The following is a 19,971-nucleotide window of genomic DNA, read 5'->3' on the forward strand; positions in this document are numbered from 1 at the left end:
AAAACGGAAATGGAGATGGTCCATTCCCAAGAATTCTGCAACTTGCCCAAGTTCACACAGCAGTGGAAAAGCCAGCATGAAGATCTGAATTCCTATATTTGTGAGACATAAACCTGCAGATGTTGCTAAACAATCTGTGAGGATCTTTTCTGAAAAATGTTTTTGGGAGGAAGAGAGAAAACGTCTATCCAATAGAAAACATCACACCAACATACAAAGAATGCTTGTTAATACCATAATTGACATTCAACACACTCCTTTAATGCACAGACCTAAAAGGACTTTTCTACTCAGCGAAAACATTTTTGCAAGAAGGATTCAGATGTTTCCAAACCAAAGACATCTCAAGAGAAAAAAAATAGACCATGAAACGACACTGTTTTTAACACTGCTATGTTAAAAACATCCCTCCCAGTGGTGGAGAGCGGGGAAAAATAATGATGCACATCGGTAAATATTAAAGTTGCAAATATGAGATAAAAATGATCCTGTGACACAGTCTAGTTACTTTAGAATCCCGTTGAACCCATTACAAATCTGCCACAAAGCACAACTGAGATTTTTTTCTTCTTTAGATATCTTCCCCTGAAGATAACTACACAAGTTTGCCCAGAGAATACTGTAGGTGATGGACTTGCAGACCCACCCCTTTGGGGCCAAAGGAAAAAGAGTAAGCTTTGAGTGAGCAGCTCAAGAGGGAGTGGTTTGAATAACTGTACAAATACAAGGTACTCAGGGGAAAAAATAAAACACTGGAAAATGTTCATCTCCCACTTCCTCCAACTTTGTTAAGTATGTTTGTCCTGATGTCCACCCAAGGGCACAGTGAGACCTTCTGGTATCAGAAAGAAATACACAGTATAATTTATCAGAATCCATCATAATGAACTTCCCACATATTGGAAACCAAAATGACCTTTCCTAGCTAATATTTATCTTGTTTTCTTCACACAAAAGGAACCACTGGGGATTCTTTTTTCAATTCATTAAAAAATGGATCCATCAGTGAAAAGAAATGTGATCTAATAGTTTGTATGCCAGACAAGGAGCCAGGAGTTTAATTTTAGGCTGAGCAGTAACTCACTTGGTCAGACTTTCCCAGGGCATACCCTAGGCACTGACTTAAAAGGATTAACTCTTTCTTGTCACTTCTGAACTTGAGTGCATTCAAGACCATCAGTAATTCTGTGCATGGCACCAAAAGCACTTGCTTCCAGTCATTTCATTTCTCTTTTGTTTCCCAGCCATAGCACAGTGATTTCTATCCATGTGCTTCCATACTCATTTGTTTTTAATTTTTCATGATGAAAGACACCATCCATATCTAGACTTAAGAAAAAATGTTTTCTGGGGTACCTGGGTGGTTCAGTCAGTTAAGCGTCTGACTCTTGATTTGGGCTCAAATCTCGATCTTGGGGTCGTGAGATCAAGCCCCACATGGGGCTCCACGCTGGGCATGGATCCTGCTTAAGATTCTCTCTCTCCCTCTCCTTCTGCCCCTCCCACCACCACCACCCCCACTCATGCTCTCTCTCTCAAAAAAATACAAATGTTTTCACATGTCCAGTCATTCTCAGAATGAACTTCAAAGACTCAGCATTTAGAGGCCAGGCTACATTTTTCATCTTTCCCCTGATGTGTTGGCACTGTATAGGGACAGTCACTCTTTTCCAACAAAAGAGCAGAATGCCTGGTTATGTTTCCTGGTACCAAGAAACTTTGAGGTTCCCAGCCAGAGGAGACCATTCTTGTGATGTTTAATTTATTTCCATTGCACATAGGAAAGAATTCTGCCTACACTTGATTTTTTTATCAAGGAAATAGTGAGGTCTTACCTCTCTTTTCTCTTGATCTATTTGTCCTCACCATTAGTAGGCTGAATTCCCTAAGGGGATTATTCTTTTGGAATATAGTCATTTACTTGTTGTAGATAAGCACCCTCGGAATATCTTTGTTGGTTTTGCTACACCCACCTCACTGCACACATGTCAATCAGTAAAGCATCAAGCTCCTCGTCTTTTCAGTCTAAAAATTTACAGGGATGAAATATCACAGTTCCTTTTAGAATTAGAAGACACAACGACCTTAAAGCTAGATCTAATCAGGACGAAAAATCAGACTAACTCAAATTTGAGGGACATTCTAAAACGTAATTGCTTTTGAAAGTGTCAAGGTCATGAAAGACCAAAAAAAAAAAAAAAAAAACCTCTAAGGAATGGTTTCAAATAAAGGAGAGACACATGGCAACAAAATGCAATTGTGATCATACACTGGATCTTGGGACCAGAAAAAAACACAACACACACAGTTTTCCTCAGAATAAACTGCATACACACACATATACATTCACACAAACATACACACATACACATACACACACACAGCTCTAAAGGACATTATTGGGACAACTAATAATTTCTAAATATAGTCTGCAGAATAAATTACAGTGTTGTATCAACATTAAGTTTCTTGACTTTGATCATACTGTAGATAAGAAAGAGAATGTCCTTATTACTAACAAATACACCCTAAAATATTTTTTTCTTAAGATTTCATTTATTTATTTGACAGAGAGAGAGGCAGCGAGAGAGGGAACACAAGCAGGGGGAGTGGGAGAGGGAGAAGCAGGCTTTCCGCTGAGCAGGGAGCCCGATGCGGGGCTCGATCCCAGGACCCTGGGATCACGACCCGAGCCAAAGGCAGATGCTTAACGACTGAGCCACCCAGGTGCCCCCACCCTAAAATATTTAAGAATAAGGAAACAAAGGCTTCCACCTTATTTTCAAATGATTCTGAGGGGGAAAAAATGGAGAGAAAGGAGGGAAGGGGAAAAGAAGGGAGGAAGAAAAGAGTGAATGACTGAATTAAAAACCAAATGAGCATAATGTGAGTAACTGGTGCATCTGGGTAAAGGGCTTATGGGAGTTCTTTATACCATTCTTTCAACTTTTCATGAAGTCAGAAATTGTGTCAAATAAGACATTAAATAACTAATGAGCAGCCTTCAATTCAAAAGATATACACAAATTATTTAGAATGTGTTACCAGTCCTAAACAATGAGGAGAGTTGATAGTTGGAATGTTCCGGTTAATTAAATTCTGTGAGCATTCACCCAAGCTTATTTGTTGTTTGTTTGTTTGTTTGTTGTGTTTGGGTTTTTTTTTTTAAGATTTTATTTATTTATTGAGAGAGAGCATGAGCAGAGGGGAAAAGTAAAGGGAGAGGGAGAAGCAGACTCCCCACTGAGCAGGGAGCCCAATGCAGGACTCGATCCCAGGACCCTAGGATCATGACCTGAGCCAAAGGCAGACGCTTAACCAACTGAGCCACTCAGGTGTCCCCCAAGCTTATTTTGTATTAATTTAAAAACCACTCACGTAGTACCAGGCCCTCTCTTAAGCACTTTAAAATATTAGTTCACTGAACAGTAGGATTTACTTATATCCTGATATACAGATGAGGAGAGTAGGGCATAGAGAGAATAAGGGACGTGCCCAAGGTCACTCAGCTAGCAAGCAGCTACACCACGATTCAAACTCAAGCCATCTGACACCAAGGCACCTACTGTTTCAGTTCCTGTAAAATTATTTCCAAAAAGTATTAGTCCCTCTTCATGCTTTAGTAAATAGACTGAAAATAAATCTATCTTTGGGAATTCAAGACATTGATCAGCATCCTAAAGATGAGAATTCTGTTTGAGGAAAAATTCGTATAGGCACTTGGAGTGAATTTGCAAGCAGAGCAGAGCCTGGAGCCAAGGAGGTATTTTATTAACCCCTAAATAAGTTTTGCTTCATCTCTGCAAACCTGGTGAAAAACAGTGATTCAGAATTGCTGCAGGGTTCTGATTTGCTGCAGATTTATTAAAGACTTATGTCATTTTCCAAATTAAGACCAAACATGAAAGAATTCTACTAAAGTCCTTGAGTGCTTAAGCTGCCATTTTTCAAACAGATGGGAAACAACCACACTTCATATCAGAACTCCTCTAAAACATTTCAGAGAAAACCCACCAGAACCAGAACATCACACACAAAGGCTAAATTACTTTTGTTGATTTCGATGAAAGAATTCAGCATCGAAACACAACAAAAGTGGATCTTTGTCCATGCATCCACTCAGACTCATTTCCTGACAAACTCCAGGAGGAAAGCATTTCTACAAACATACAACACGGCAGATTCTCCCTTAATCACAAAGCAAAGAGTCCCTGCGCTACTTAACAGCACTGTCCTTTCCTGCCCGCCCACTAGCAGGGGAGAGTTCCAGGTTCTACCCTGCACCACCTCCAGAGTGGGTACATTTGAATAATTAGTTATTTCCAGACTCACCATCAGTCCAACTGACCTCCCACAGTGGGATCTACTGGGATGGCCTGGTGACTCCAGTTCTCAGCCCCCCAGGTACCAGGGTGCAAGGTGGAAAAATTCTTCCAGCTACTGATAGAAGATGTGACACACTTAAAAGTTTGGACATTGTGGTAAATCACTTTACCACATTAATTTCTACTCAATCAAGACAGAAGATGACATAGGTGAGAAATGTATCCTGAATTAGCAACCTGGGTTTGGGGGAGTTAAAAAAAAAGGGAGGGGGGTTATGAGTGGAAACCAGATTAAAAGATGATCCCCCTCGGTGATGTCTTGTCTGATAAACAATGGAAATTTGGAAATAGAAGTTGCCTACATAAAATAATTCACCATTTCTTCAGGCAGAAATGAGGAAAGATGTTTCCATTTCCAGGTGCTTAAATAAAAAAACCACATTGAATTGTCTCCTGGAAATTTTCAAACAGCTTTTCCACAAAAATATGTAAAACCACATGTAACCCCTCTCTTGACAAATTTATTCTGAAACCAGTATTAATGAGCTTCTTCCATTTAAGAGTGGGCTGATGAAGGTAAATGTATTTAATAGGTTATCGACGCTTATGTGAATATATTTCAAACACTAATGCCTGGTTGATGTCTCGCTGGGTTATCATTTATAATTATCCCATGATGCATGGAATTACTCTGTAATTTAGAGTATGTTCACCATCATATGTGAAAGTGGGCACGTTTTGCTGCCAAAAATGTGATATATGCATGTCATAAATTGCTTTTTTATTGCTTGCTTAAAAACATCTATGAAGAATTTACTACTGAGCCATTTTACAACATATGAAAGCAAGTTGTAAATGAGCCATTATAGACAATAACTGTGTCTATTAAATATTAAAGAATTTTATAAATGGCATTTTAATTTCAAGTGTTACCAGTACCATCTCATCTACATTAGGTGGTAGGGAGTTCTTTAAAAAGGCTCTTCCAGTTGGAGATGATTTAAATAAATTAAATAGACATGCTGTGTTTTTATAAGGTTCACACACTGTCATTTTAAGAACTGAGAAATTCCTTAAAACCACACAGCATCTTTATTTAAGTGCTGTGACACAATCCTTTCTAGTGGAATTATGGGCAAACGGTGCATTTTGTTAATGAAGAAAAACTCCAGCCTTCCAGTGACCATGAAAAGTACACAAGCAATAGTCACTAAGTGATAATGGTTCATTGAGAGCCTGTATACATAAAACAAAGAAAACAAACTGGCAAGTTACATGAAATAAGATGCACTTACCAAATTCAGGGACACCCAGCATGACTCCACAGCTTGTTGTCCAAGTGAAATCACCCAGGTCTGGGGCTGAACAAATGTGAACGGTAATGACAATTTAGCCATAAATCTCTCAAGGCCCAATTATCCTTCCTGCAGAGAGGGTTTATTTCTTTTAATTAGCCCAGTTTTTAATTGGAAATTTTCCTCTCATTTCTCATTTTTCAAATAATCAAAACAGAGTGTCCAAGGATTTTAACACAATAAATAACCAACATAAGAATATTTTGAAGGCTGCCCACAAGTTGCCACGCACTTGAATTTTTACCTAAAAAGTTTTTATGTGATGTGATCGAACTTCTACATAAAGAAGATTAATAAAGTAAGTTGTATGTAAATATCAGTAACAGCACTTCTACTACTTTAATCATTACGATCTTAGCTGGGGGATGGGGGGGTGGGGGCGGGATCTGTTCACTTACATCCAGAATCTAAACCTCTTGATGGGAAGAATGATATCTTATTTCTCCTCTACCGTCATCTCTAACATAATGCCCTGCACATCAGGGGTGTTAAATATGCTTGGTTAAATAAATGAATAAATGTAAGTCTTTTGTTTCACTCCCAAATGAATGGTCACTTCATTTCTATAGCCCTAAATTCCTCACCTGTAAACTAATATAGTTCAATTAGAAGACCAGCAAGGTGCCTTAGCTGTAATGATTCACAGAGCATTTTAGGAAAAACACAGTTTGATTCAGCTATCGGTAACATACAGCTCATGGACATATATACACAGCAAATTCAGCTGTGACAGGATTGCATAGCAAGGTAACACCCACTGCAGACAATATTGGCCATTTTAATCTATTAGTGGGATAAATGCTTCTTAAGAGCTTAATCTAAACCTTTATTAAATTTCAACCTGAAAATCATCTTTTGTTTGGCAACAGTGCCCTCCTGTGGCCAAAAAAGGAAGTCTTTTGACAGTGCTAACATTAACTGATGTAGGTTTTTGTTAGAGAGTGTGTTTTAATTTTTTAATAAAGCCATATTTATAAACAGGATATAAGCTATCCTTAAATAAACATAAGATATCAAATAATTTAGATAACCATGTCACACTAAATGACATCACAAAAACAGTTAAAATATATCAACTACTTCTAAATGAAATGGTAATTATTTATATGGAATACTACAATAGAATAAACACCAGACCATATTGGGATTTAGTATTTGTTGCTTCTCCCTGTTATTCCTACAACACAAGTCAATGTTACAATCTATCAAAGGTCCCCAGGCTATTTAAAGATGCTCGGGGCTCCTGGGTGGCTCAGTCGTTTAGCATCTGCCTTCGGCTCAGGTCATGATCCCGGGGTCCTGGGATCGAGCCCCACATCGGGCTCCCTGCTCCGCGGGAAGCCTGCTTCTCCCTCTCCCACTCCCCCTGCTTGTGTTCCCTCTCTTGCTGTGTCTGTCTCTGTCAAATAAATAAATAAAATCTTTAAAAAATAAATAAATAAAGATGCTCAAAATACCCAGCCTGTATATACTAAAAGCCTAGTAGGTACTGCTTTACACCAGTATGTACGGGGGGGAATAAAGAATAGGACTAATTCCTGTCCATCCAGAAGTGATCATCTAATTGGAAAAGACAAACATACATAGGGCAACCAAGAGCGTAGGTCATTGATATTTGGTATTGTCTTTCAGAATATAATCATAAATATAAAGACTAACAATGTCAAGAAAAGTAAAATCGGGGAGGACTTCTGTAATCCAGGAAGGCTTTCTAGAAGAGGTAACAATACAGACAGCAGAAGGAATAAAGGAACATTTGGAGAACAGAGTAAAGAGGTGTTTGGGGGTTTTTAAATTTGGGGTTTTGTTTTTTGTTGTTGACGGAGGAAGGTCTGTATGCATGTGTGGTTTTGTTTGGCTTTGCTCTGATCTGAGATGGTGAAGGAGGGAAAAAGGCCACTAAAGGAAACCACAGAACTCAGGGAAAGGGGGAAAGGAGCGGAGGCAGGTAAAAGGACTGACCCTATGTGGAAGTCCTACAGAAGAGCTGGACACCATCTTCTCTGTTGTCTTCAGGTTCGTGGGTCACCTCTGCGGGATTCCTTCAACAAGTATTTTTTTATCAACTCTCCTGCACCAGACCCTGTGTTGGGTGCTGTGCGCAGAGGATGGATAAGGTCCCGGGAGTCCTGGAGTTTGTGTTCCGGCACGGGGAGACGGGCAGACAGGTAAACGAGCATGAATAAGAGAACTGTGGGTTGAGTTAAGTGTAACCAAGAAAACGAAAGTGAAGAGTGTAACAGAGACTGGTTGGCCTTGGAGGACGAGAAGCTACCTGGACTGAGTGCTCAGGGAGGGCCTGTCTGAGAAGGTGATTCTGACATATGGTGAATGACAAAAATGTGGACTTCCGGGGGAAAAAGATCCCAGGGAGAGAAACAGCACGGGCCTGCAGGAACCACAAGCCAAACTAAGCCTGGTATAGTCAGGAGCAGAGAGGCAGTCAGAGTGGAGCTAGGGAAGTGAGGGGTACGAGATGATGTCAGAGAGATCCCAGGGGCAGAGGACGAGAGAGCTTGCAAATCATAGAGGGGAGGTGGGATTTGATTCCACATGTGCTGTGAGAGTTTTAAACAGGACAGAAGTTGAAGATGGGTTAGGTTTCAAAAGTGCCCTCCAGGGCACCTGGCTCAGTCTGTTAAGCATCTGCCTTCGGCTCAGGTCGTGATCCCAGGGTCCTTGGATGGAGCCCCACATCGGGCTCCCTGCTCTGCAGGAAGCCTGCTTCTCCCTCTCCCTCTGCCTGCCGCTGCCCCTGCTTGTGCTCTCTCTCTCTGTCAAATAAATAAATACCATCTTTAAAAAAAAAAGTGCCCTCCAGCTGCTAGATGGAGAATGCACTCTGAGGAGCAGATGCTGAGACTACTGCAGCGGTCCAAGCAAGACACGGTGATGGTTTAAAGCAGGATGGGGACAAAAGAGCCAAAGAAAAACTCATGTTCCAAAGCCTAAAACAATGCTTGCATACAACAGGTTCCTAATAAATGTTGGTGAATGAATGAGCGAGTGCCTAATCGAGAGAGTAGGTAAAACTCCCCTTTTCCCTTCATTAATCCTCTCTAGGGCTGGCGTCTATATTACCAGTGAGTTCAACAAAATTACTAACTGCCTTATCTATGCCCTCAAGAGAAGAAAAACTAGCAAAACATTTTATCAACTGCTTGCTTGGTGCACACTAAGGTCTCAACCTAGTAGTGTAAGTAGTGTAAGAGGATGAATTTGGACTTGAAGCTAATGTAACATTGTGTGACAAGTACACTGCAATTAACAAAGAGAGAGAGACAGAATGAATTTAGCCAGCTATCGCTAAAGTAGAGCACCAACGAGGTCAGACTGCTTTAAGATCTCCTCTTACATACATTACTGGGTTATCTCTGACACTCAGTGTGGAGGCAAACTAATGAACCAACTTGCAAGGTCCAAGCCTCAGGTCTTGGCACCAACTTTTTTTGTTACAGGCTTTGCACATCTTAACATCAATTATATTTCACTCTTCACTTTAGCTACTAGGAAGCTCAGAGCCAAATTTATCATCTACCTTCAGCAAGTGAATAGAACTTTTCACCATGCATTTTATATACTAAATTTATACTTAGTTGGTTCTACGTTCCCTCTATCTTTCATTTCACTAAATACTTTTAAAGGCTTTCTCAAGTCTGTTTTGATGGGGACAGACACAAATACATGAATATATGAACAAGACAACATTATCTAATATTCTTTAACGAATTCAAAGTTCAATTTTTCCTATCTCTTCATCCACTTCCCTTTTGTCTACCCATTCAACTTGCCCTACCAAAAGTCAAAATTCCCACCTTGACATGGCCACCTAAGGGTAAAAGCATTATCTCCAAATCATAAAATGAAAAATGTCACCGAGACTATACAACACAGGAATTAACAGGCAGTGAATCACGTTGGGATTCACGGATGGGTTTCCTGGTAGGTAACAGGGTGGGAGGGAATGGGTCCAAGGACCGGGAGGGTTTGGTTTCTGTGAGGAACAAAGTCTGTTGCATACAACATAGGGAAGCAAGCGGAGAGGGGACCAGGGAGAAGACAAAGGACAAAGGGATCGGATGGGAAGAGAGTCCAAGGACACATGTTTTACAGCTTTAACAGAGCTCAGTCCTGGCTCACGGTGATTCAAACCAGACATGTCGTCTGAAATTAAGATCCTGATGATATGTGTGATCCCAGAGTCCAGAAAAACGTTCATGGGCCCTAGGAAACAGTGGAAAGCCACACCTGATGGTTTTAGATTTTAAGTCAAAAGAAGAGAATCAAAGAATCTGATAGCGTGGTAATACTTTAACAGATGGGTATTCAGCTCCAACACTGGACCCCTCAGTTCACTTCTCATCTCATTTAATCCTCGAAATAATCTGATAAGGCAATTCCGTTTTATTTTGTTGTCAATCTTTATTTAACAAGGGAGAAAGTAAGTCATTCCGCTTACTCACCCAAGAGCACAAAACAAGTAAGAGGTGGACTCAGGATTCCGAACTGGGCTGAGAGATTCCACCCTCTGGGAAGAAAGGGGAGTTTAAAATAGAAAAAAAAAAAAAAAAAAGCCTGGAAAACCCAGAGAGGGGGCTGGAGATAGTACGTGCTCAGTCAAGACTGAAGACCAGGGTTTGTGCAACACAGAAAATCCCACTCAGAACGTCTCACAGTCTGGGGATGGAGTTGTTGAGAAGGACAGAGTCTTCCTAACAACTGGCCACAGTTGAAGAAGGATGACATCGCATAAATTCCAGCCACATATCTACTTTTTCCTGTGTAAACATTATAAAATATATCAAATATTTCCAGTGAAAAACTGCCATCTGAGTTGAGATAGGCTCTAAGTGTAAAAACCACATCGGATCTGAGAGACTTAGTACAAAAGAAAGAACCACCTCATTAATAATTGTAAATATTAATTGCACTTTGAAATGACAGAAGTTTAGATAGGGGGTTAAATAAAATTTTGAAAGTGAAACACAAGATCCAGGCTTATCGGTGTAACCACAAGTGTTATCCACAGATACAATACACTCCGGATTATTTTTTTCTTCATTTGGAAAGACCTTTTGGCGTTCACAGCAATTGTCTTAAACTCCTCCTATGATTTGATATCTGACTCAGATAATGGCCTGAGGCCATTCCTCTTATTCAAGACCGAAAAACACAAAACAAAACAAAAAACCCAGCTTACATTTATAATGCATTACAACCAGAAACTGAGTTTTAAGACATTTCTAGCCCAGTCCACATTTTCACACAAGTATTCACTAATCGTGTTTCTTTTGGGCATCAGGGAAACATTCTGACAGCAAGTATGCCCATATAAGGAAATATAAGGAAATCGTGGGGTCATGATCCCATAATTCCAACACACAAGAGATGCACCACACACTTGAAGAGACTTCTAAAGCAGAAAAACACAGGAAGCCAGGAAGAATAACCACTCTTTCTAGTCATAAATATATGCTCTCAAGGTAATAAATGCCCTATTCATCCCCAGAAGGAAGAAATGCATATAAAAACTAAGATTATCATAATCTGCTGCATAACATAAAAATACACAAAATGTAGATTTATCTTTGTGACAGACAGGATGTTTAAAATTTAATTAAGATAACAGATACCTGAAACCCCATCAATTGTAATCAATTCCAAAGCACCTTTGTAAACACGAGGGCATGAGAGAGCAGAAACAATGAAGTTCCAATATGATCCAGTCTTTCATAGCCTTCCTGCCTCAGGGCTTTTGCCCATGTCATTTCTTTGGTTCAGAGCCAAACACACTGATCTGTCCTTCTCCACCTGGTTAATTCCTGCTCAATCTTCATTTCTCAGGACAGCCATAACCTCCTCGGAGAGGCACTTACCTATATTACTAAGTAAAATCTCTAAATTTTAGCCTTTTCTTCTTGATTATTCAGAACTGCATTGTTATACTCATGTGGGTCTCCCCCGTAAGACCCGAAGCTCCATGAAGACAAGAATAGGTGTCCTCTCAGCATTGCATCTCATCTCCAGCCCTTGGTACTGGACCTGACATGTACCAAACATTCAACACATATTTGTTGAATCAATAAATAAATCTGAAAACCTAACCTGAAGTAGGATGTCCAATCCCCTATCCCCAACAAATTCGGGTTTTCAATCACCGTATTCACCCTGTGGCAAAATCTTTAACTATATACACTTTCTTAGGTGTGAACCCAACTCAGAACTCTGGCTTTCCCTGAGAACATCCCAGCCCCCCACCAAACCTCTTAAGAACCGCAGGGCAGTACGGTTTGTTCCATGATTCAGCCACCCATGGCGAAAATTCAAGCCACGCCAAGTGAAGTTTCTTCCTCCTGGAACTGAGAATTGAGACTGAGAGACAGCTAGTCTCTTAGTCATTTAGGAATAAACTCTTGAAGGAGAGAGACACAGATTTGGGAGTTGTGGGGTGCCCATCTCTCCCTCAGTACACATAGGGGCACAAGAAAAGCCGGTCTGCACAGAGACAAGATTGACACAGCCATTCAAAGAGCAGAAATGAGACAGAGGACATGATCCAGGTCCCAGAAGGTTGTTCTATTTTTAGCCTTTCCTTGGCCTGCCTTCAACCTTTCCCTTGTATTCCATAAGAACTCCTAAAGATTTTTTAAAAGAATAATTTTCACCTTTGGCCTAGCTAGAGTGAGTTTTTAGTTGACTCCAAATAGAATTACCCGCATTTCCTAGACGGGTAAACTGAGACCCCAGAAATTACCTTCCCAAGGTAACAAAGCTAATTGGTGGTACCTCTGGGGTTCATACCCAAGCCTCCCCAAACAAGAACAACTCTGTCTGCCCTGTCCAGCTGGGAGCTCCTAGCCATGTGGGCCATTAAATGTGAGTTAACTTCCATGAAATAAAACTTTAAATTGAGTTCATCAGTGGCACTAGGCACATTTCCAGTGCTCAACAGCTCCACGTAGTGAATGGTATATTATAGAGCACATTTATAGAACATCTCCACCCCTGCAGAAAGTTCTATTGGACAGCACTGGATCCATGAAGGGTCCCCTTAATTTGAAAACTCTAAAATGAGATGAGAGGGGCAGAGCAAGATGGCGGAGGAGTAGGAGACCTGGATTTCGTCTCCTCTCAGGAATTCAGCTGGATAGGGATCGAACTAATCTGAACACCTACGAACTCAACAGGAGATCAAAGAAAAGAAGAGCAACAACTCTCTGAACAGAAAAGCGACCACTTACTGGAAGGTAGGACGTGTGGAGAAGTGAATCCGAGGCGATATTCGGGAGGATAGACGGCAGGGGAGGGGCCTCCGTCGGCCGCTTCTGGCAAGTGATAGAACCACGGAGCATAAAATCGGAACTTTTAGAAGTCTGCTCCGCTGAGGGACGTCACTCCGGTGGCTAAGCGGGGGGTGGAACCCTCGTGGGACAGTGTGGTCTCAGGACCCTGGGGGTCACAGAAAGTCCGGGGGTGCCTGAGTGCAGCAGAGCTCCCAGGTATCAGAGCGGGGAAGCCAGCTGCAGAGACAGAGCCCAGGCACGGGCTCTCAGCTCGGGGTTGCCATAAACCATGATCCGCGGCACAGTTGGGCCACTGCTCCTCCAGCAGGGACCCAACAAGCGGCAGATCTGGGGAGACTCACCTTCTTCCCCCGGGAGGAGTGGCGCGGGAGCGCACGGCAGGGATCTGCTGGGTTTGGAGACTCCACACGGGGTCGGGTGCCAGAGATAGAAACGTGCGGTCACAGGCCGGGTGAGCACGGAGTGCAGCCGGAGACCAGGGAGACGGGAGTGATTGACTGCTTTTCTCGGGGGCTCACTGAGGAGCGGGGCCCCGAGTTCTCAGCTCCTCCGAGGTGGAGATTGGGAGGCTGCCATTTTCACTCTCCGCCTCCAAAGCTGTACGGAAAGCTTGCAGGGAACAAAAGCTCCTGAGAGCAAACCCGAGCAGATTACTTAGCCCGGACCGGGCAAAGGTGGGGCAATTCCGCCTCCAGCAAAGACTTTTGGAAACCACGGCAACAGGCCCCTCCCCCAGAAGATCAGCGAGAACAGCCAGCCAAGACCAAGTTTACCGATCAATGAGAATGGCAGAACTCCAGCGCTAGGGGAATAATGCACATGGAATTCATGGCTTTTTTACCATGATTCTTTAGTCTTTCAAAGTTAATTTTTTTTTAACTTTTTTTTTTTTGAATTTTTCTTTTTCCCTTTTTCAACCAACATCTTATCAATCCCTTTTTTAAAAAAACATTTTTATTTTTCATTTTTATTTTTCATTTTTAGAGTCATATTCTATCCCTTCATAGTAGTTACCTGTATTTTTGGCATATATATATAAGTTGTTCTCCCTTTAAAATTTGAGATACTTTCTTCTAACAGATCAAAATATACCCTAAATCTCTATTGTATGGTTTTTTTCTACTCCCCTGCCTGATCACATTCTCTCCCTTTTTTTTCTCTCTCTTTTTTTTAAATCCTCTTCTTTCTTTTTTCAAACAACTTCTTCTCAATTCCTTTTATAAAATTTTTTATAATTTCCATCTTTACAGTCATATTCCATCCCTTCATCATATCAACCCTTATTTTTGTACATATATAAGTTTTTCTTTCTTTAAAATTTTGGGAGGCACTTTCTTCTAACAGACCAAATACACCCAAAATCTAGTGTGTGGCACTGATCTATATACCAGCCTGATCATATTTGATCACATTCTGTTTTTTTTGTTTTGTTCTATTTTTGTTTCTTTCTATCTTTATCTTTTTCTTTTCCTTTTTTTTTTTCTTTTTCTTTTTTCTCTCTTTCCCTTTCTTTTCCCATGGCTTCGGTCTTTTCTGATTTGTTTAGAGTATATTTTCTGGGAACGTTGTTACCCTGTTAGCATTTTGTTCTCTCATTTCTATTCTACTCTGCACAAAATGACAAGATGGAAAAAATCACCTCAACAAAAAGAACAAGACGTAGTACAGACTGCCAGGGACCTACTCAATACGGACATTAGTACGGTGTCAAATCTAGAGTTCAGAATCATGACTTTAAAGATACTAGCTGGGCTTGAAAAAAGCATGGAAGTTATTAGAGAAACCCTTTCTGGAGAAGTAAAAGAACTAAAATCTAACCAAGTAGAAATCAAAAAGGCTATCAATGAGGTGCAATCAAATATGGGGGCGCTAACTGCTAGGATAAATGAGGCAGAAGAGTGAATCCGTGATATAGAAGACCAAATGATGGAAAATAAAGAAGCTGAGAAAAAGAGAGATAAACAACTACTGGATCACGAGGGCAGAATTCGAGAGATAAGCGATACCATAAGACGAAACAACATTAGAATAATTGGGATCCCAGAAGAAGAAAGAGAGAGAGGGGCAGAAGGTATAATGGAACAAATTATAGCAGAGAACTTCCCTAATTTGGGGAAGGAAACAGGCATCAAAATCCAGGAAGCACAGAGAACCCCTCTCAAAATCAATAAAAATAGGTCAACACCCCGACATCTAATAGTATAACTTACGAGTCTCAGAGACAAAGAGAAAATCCTGAAAGCAGCTCGGGAGAAGAGATATGTAACCTACAATGGTAGAAACATTAGATTGGCAACAGACCTATCCACAGAGACCTGGCAGGCCAGAAAGGACTGGCAAGACATATTCAGAGCACTAAATGAGAAAAAGATGCAGCCAAGAATACTATATCCAGCTAGGCTGTCATTGAAAATTGAAGGAGAGATAAAAAGCTTCCAGGACAAACAAAAACTAAAGGAATTTGCAAACACGAAACCAGCCCTACAAGAAATCTTGAAAGGGCTCCTCTAAGCAAAGAGAGAGCCTAAAAGCAACATAGACCAGAAAGGAACACAGACAATATACAGTAACAGTCACCTTACAGGCAATACAATGGCACTAAACTCCTATCTTTCAATAGTTACCCTGAATGTAAATGGGCTAAATGCCCCAATCAAAAGACACAGGCTATCAGATTGGATTAAAAAACAAGACCCATCAATATGCTGTCTGCAAGAGACTCATTTTAGACCCAAAGACACCCCCAGATGGAAAGTGAGGGGGTGGAAAACCATTTACCATGCTAATGGACACCAAAAGAAAGCTGGGGTGGCAATCCTTATATCAGACAAATTAGATTTTAAACCAAAGACTGTAATAAGAGATGAGGAAGGACACTATATCATACTTAAAGGCTCTATCCAACAAGAAGATCTAACAATTGTAAATATCTATGCCGCTAACATGGGAGCAGCCAATTATATAAGGCAATTAATAACAAAAGCAAAGAAGCACATCGACAACAATACAATAATAGTGGGGGACTTTAACACCCCCCTCACTGAAATGGACAGATCGTCTAAGCAAAAGATCAACAAGGAAATAAAGACTTTAAATGACACATGGACCAAATGGACTTCACAGACATATTCAGAACATTCCATCCCAAAGCAACGGAATACACATTCTTCTCTAGTGCCCATGGAACATTCTCCAGAATAGATCACATCCTAGGTCATAAATCAGGTCTCAACCGGTACCAAAAGATTGGGATCATTCCCTGCCTATTTTCAGACCACAATGCTTTGAAACTAGACTCAATCACAAGAGGAAAGTCGGAAAGAACTCAAATACATGGAGGCTAAAGAGCATCCTACTAAAGAATGAATGGGTCAACCAGGAAATTAAAGAAGAATTTAAAAAAATTCATGGAAACCAATGAAAATGAAAACACAACTATTCGAAATCTTTGGGATGCAGCAAAGGCAGTCCTAAGAGGAAAGTATATAGCAATACAAACCTTTCTCAAGAAACAAGAAAGGTCTCAAGTACACAACCTAACCCTACACCTAAAGGAGCTGGAGAAAGAACAGCAAATAAAGCCTATACCCAGCAGGAGAAGAGAAATAATAAAGATCAGAGCAGAAATCAATGAAACAAAAACTAAAAGAACAGTAGAACAGATCAACGAAACTAGGAGCTGGTTCTTTGAAAGAATTAACAAGATGGATAAACCCCTGGTCAGAATTATCAAAAAGAAAAGAGAAATCACCCAAATCAACAAAATCATGAATGAAAGAGGAGAGATCACAACCAATACCAAAGAAATACAAACACTTATAAGAACTTATTATGAGCAACTCTATGCCAGCAAATTAGATAACCTGGAAGAAATGGATGCATTTCTAGAGATGTATCAACTACCAAAACTGAACCAGGAAGAAATAGAAAACCTGAACAGACCTATAACCACTAAGGACATTGAAGCAGTCATCAAAAATCTCCCAACAAACAAAAGCCCAGGGCCAGATGGCTTCCCAGGGGAATTCTACCAGCATTTAAAGAAGAATTAATACCTATTCTTCTGAAACTGTTCCAAAAAATAGAAATGGAAGGAAAACTTCCAAACTCATTTTATGAGGCCACCATTACCTTGATCCCTAAACCAGACAAAGACCCCATCAAAAAGGAGAACTACAGACCAATATCCCTGATGAACATGGATGCAAAAATTCTCACCAAAATACTAGCCAATAGGATCCAACAGTACATTAAAAGGATTATTCACCACGATCAAGTGGGATTTATCCCTGGGCTGCAAGGTTGGTTCAACATCCGCAAATCAATCAATGTGATACAATACATTAACAAAAGAAAGAACAAGAATCATATGATCCTCTCAATAGATGCAGAAAAAGCATTTGACAAAGTACAGCATCCTTTCTTGATCAAAACTCTTGAGAGTAGAGGGATAGAGGGTACATACCTCAATATCATAAAAGCCATCTATGAAAAACCTACAGCGAATATCATTCTCAATGGGGAAAAACTGAGAGCTTTCCCCCTAAGGTCAGGAACGCGGCAGGGATGTCCACTCTCACCACTGCTATTCAACATAGTATTAGAAGTCCTAGCCACAGCAATCAGACAACAAAAAGAAATAAAAGGCATCCAAATCGGCAAAGAAGAAGTCAAACTCTCACTCTTTGCAGATGAGATGATAGTTTATGTGGAAAACCCCAAAGACTCCACCCGAAAACTGCTAGAACTCATACAGGAATTCAGTCAAGTGGCAGGATATAAAATCAATGCACAGAAGTCAGTGGCATTCCTATACACCAACAACAAGACAGAAGAAAGAGAAATTAAGGAGTCGATCCCATTTACAATTGCACCCAAAACCATAAGATACCTAGGAATAAATCTAACCAAAGAGGCAAAGGATCTGTACTCAGAAAACTATAAAATACTCATGAAAGAAATGGAGGAAGACACAAAGAAATGGAAAAACGTTCCATGCTCATGGATTGGAAGAACAAATATTGTGAAGATGTCAATGCTACCTAGAGCAATCTACACATTCCATGCAATCCCCATCAAAATACCATCCACTTTTTTCAAAGAAATGGAACAAATCATCCTAAAATTTGTATGGAACCAGAAAAGACCCCGCATAGCCAGAGGAATGTTGAAAAAGAAAAGCAAAGATGGTGGCATCACAATTCCAGACTTCCAGCTCTATTACAAAGCTGTCATCATCAAGACAGTATGGTACTGGCACAAAAACAGACACATAAATCAATGGAACAGAATAGAGAGCCCAGAAATGGACCCTCAACTCTATGGTCAACTAATCTTCCACAAAGCAGGAAAGAATGTCCAATGGAAAAAAGACAGTCTCTTCAACAAATGGTGTTGGGAAAATTGGACAGCCACATGCAGAAGAATGAAACTCGACCATTTCCTTACACCACACACAAAAATAGACTCCAAATGGTTGAAAGACCTCAGTGTGAGATAGGAGTCCATCAACATCCTAAAGGAGAACACAGGCAGCAACCTCTTCGACCTCAGCCGCAGCAACTTCTTCCTAGAAACATCGCCAAAGGCAAGGGAAGCAAGGGCAAAAATGAACTATTGGGACCTCATCAAGATAAAAAGCTTTTGCAAAGCAAAGGAAACAGTCAACAAAACCAAAAGACAACCGACAGAATGGGAGAAGATATTTGCAAATGACATATCAGATAAAGGGCTAGTATCCAAAATCTATAAAGAACTTATCAAACTCAACACCCAAAGAACAAATAATCCAATCAAGAAATGGGCAGAAGACATGAACAGACATTTTTCCAAAGAAGACATCCAAATGGCCAACAGACACATGAAAAAGTGCTCAATATCGCTCGGCATCAGGGAAATCCAAATCAAAACCTCAATGAGATACTACCTCACACCAATCAGAATGGCTAAAATTAACAAGTCAGGAAATGACAGATGTTGGCGGGGATGCGGAGAAAGGGGAACCCTCCTACACTGTTGGTGGGAATGCAAGCTGGTGCAGCCACTCTGGAAAACAGTATGGAGGTTCCTCAAAAAGTTGAAAATAGAGCTACCATACGAACCAGCAATTGCACTACTGGGTATTTACCCCAAAGATACCAAAGTAGGGATCCGAAAGGGTACGTGCACCCCGATGTTTATAGCAGCAATGTCCACAATAGCCAAACTGTGGAAAGCGCCAAGATGTCCATCGATAGATGAATGGATAAAGAAGATGTGGTATATATATACAATGGAATATTATGCAGCCATCAAAAGGAATGAGATCTTGCCATTTGCAATGACATGGATGGAACTGGAGGGTATTATGCTGAGCGAAATAAGTCAATCAGAGAAAGACATGTATCATATGACCTCACTGATATGAGGAATTCTTAATCTCAGGAAACAAACTGAGGGTTGCTGGAGTGGGGGGGGGGGGTGGGAGGGATGGGGTGACTGGGTGATGGACACTGGGGAGGGTATGTGCTCTGGTAAGCACTGTGAATTGTGCAAGACTGTTGAATCTCAGATCTGTACCTCTGAAACAAATAATGCAATATATGTTAAGGAAAAAAAAAAAAGAAGATAGCAGGAGGGGAAGAATGAAGGGGGGGATATCGCAGGGGTAGACGAACATGAGAGACGATGGGCTCTGAAAAACAAACTGAGGGTTCTAGAGGGGAGGTGGGTGGGAGGATAGGTTAGCCTGGTGATGGGTATTGAGGAGGGCACGTTCTGCATGGAGCACTGGGTGTTGTCACCAACAATGAATCATGGAACACTACATCTAAAATAAATGATGTAATGTATGGGGATTAACATAACAATAAAAAAAATAAACTCTATGAAAAAAAAAGAAAACACTAAAATGAACTCTAAAATGAACCAAAATGGCACCTCGGAAGGAATAACCCACACAGGAAGAAAAAAACTGACAAAAATCTATCCATAATATCCTCACAAGGG

At 40.6% G+C, this 19,971-nt stretch overlaps 1 protein-coding gene across 2 annotated transcripts in view; it reads right to left on the reverse strand.

The window, feature by feature from the left end:
- The window catches only part of TAFA4 (TAFA chemokine like family member 4), a 182,940-nt gene that overhangs the window by 129,819 nt on the left and 33,150 nt on the right, over positions 1-19,971 (reverse strand). Inside the window, exons 2-3 of one of the 2 annotated variants that reach the window (XM_032411726.1) lie at positions 5,621-5,686; positions 4,333-4,440 (exon numbers count right to left, since the gene is read on the reverse strand). The exons of the other annotated variant lie outside the window; for it this stretch is intronic. The gene's annotated coding sequence lies outside the window, so the exon portion shown is untranslated. The remainder of the gene's footprint in view (positions 1-4,332; positions 4,441-5,620; positions 5,687-19,971) is intronic. 2 annotated transcript variants of the gene reach the window in all.

This window comes from Phoca vitulina, unplaced genomic scaffold (genome assembly GCF_004348235.1).
Source record: "Phoca vitulina isolate PV1807 unplaced genomic scaffold, GSC_HSeal_1.0 scaffold13, whole genome shotgun sequence".
Classification (NCBI taxonomy): Eukaryota; Metazoa; Chordata; class Mammalia; order Carnivora; family Phocidae; genus Phoca; species Phoca vitulina.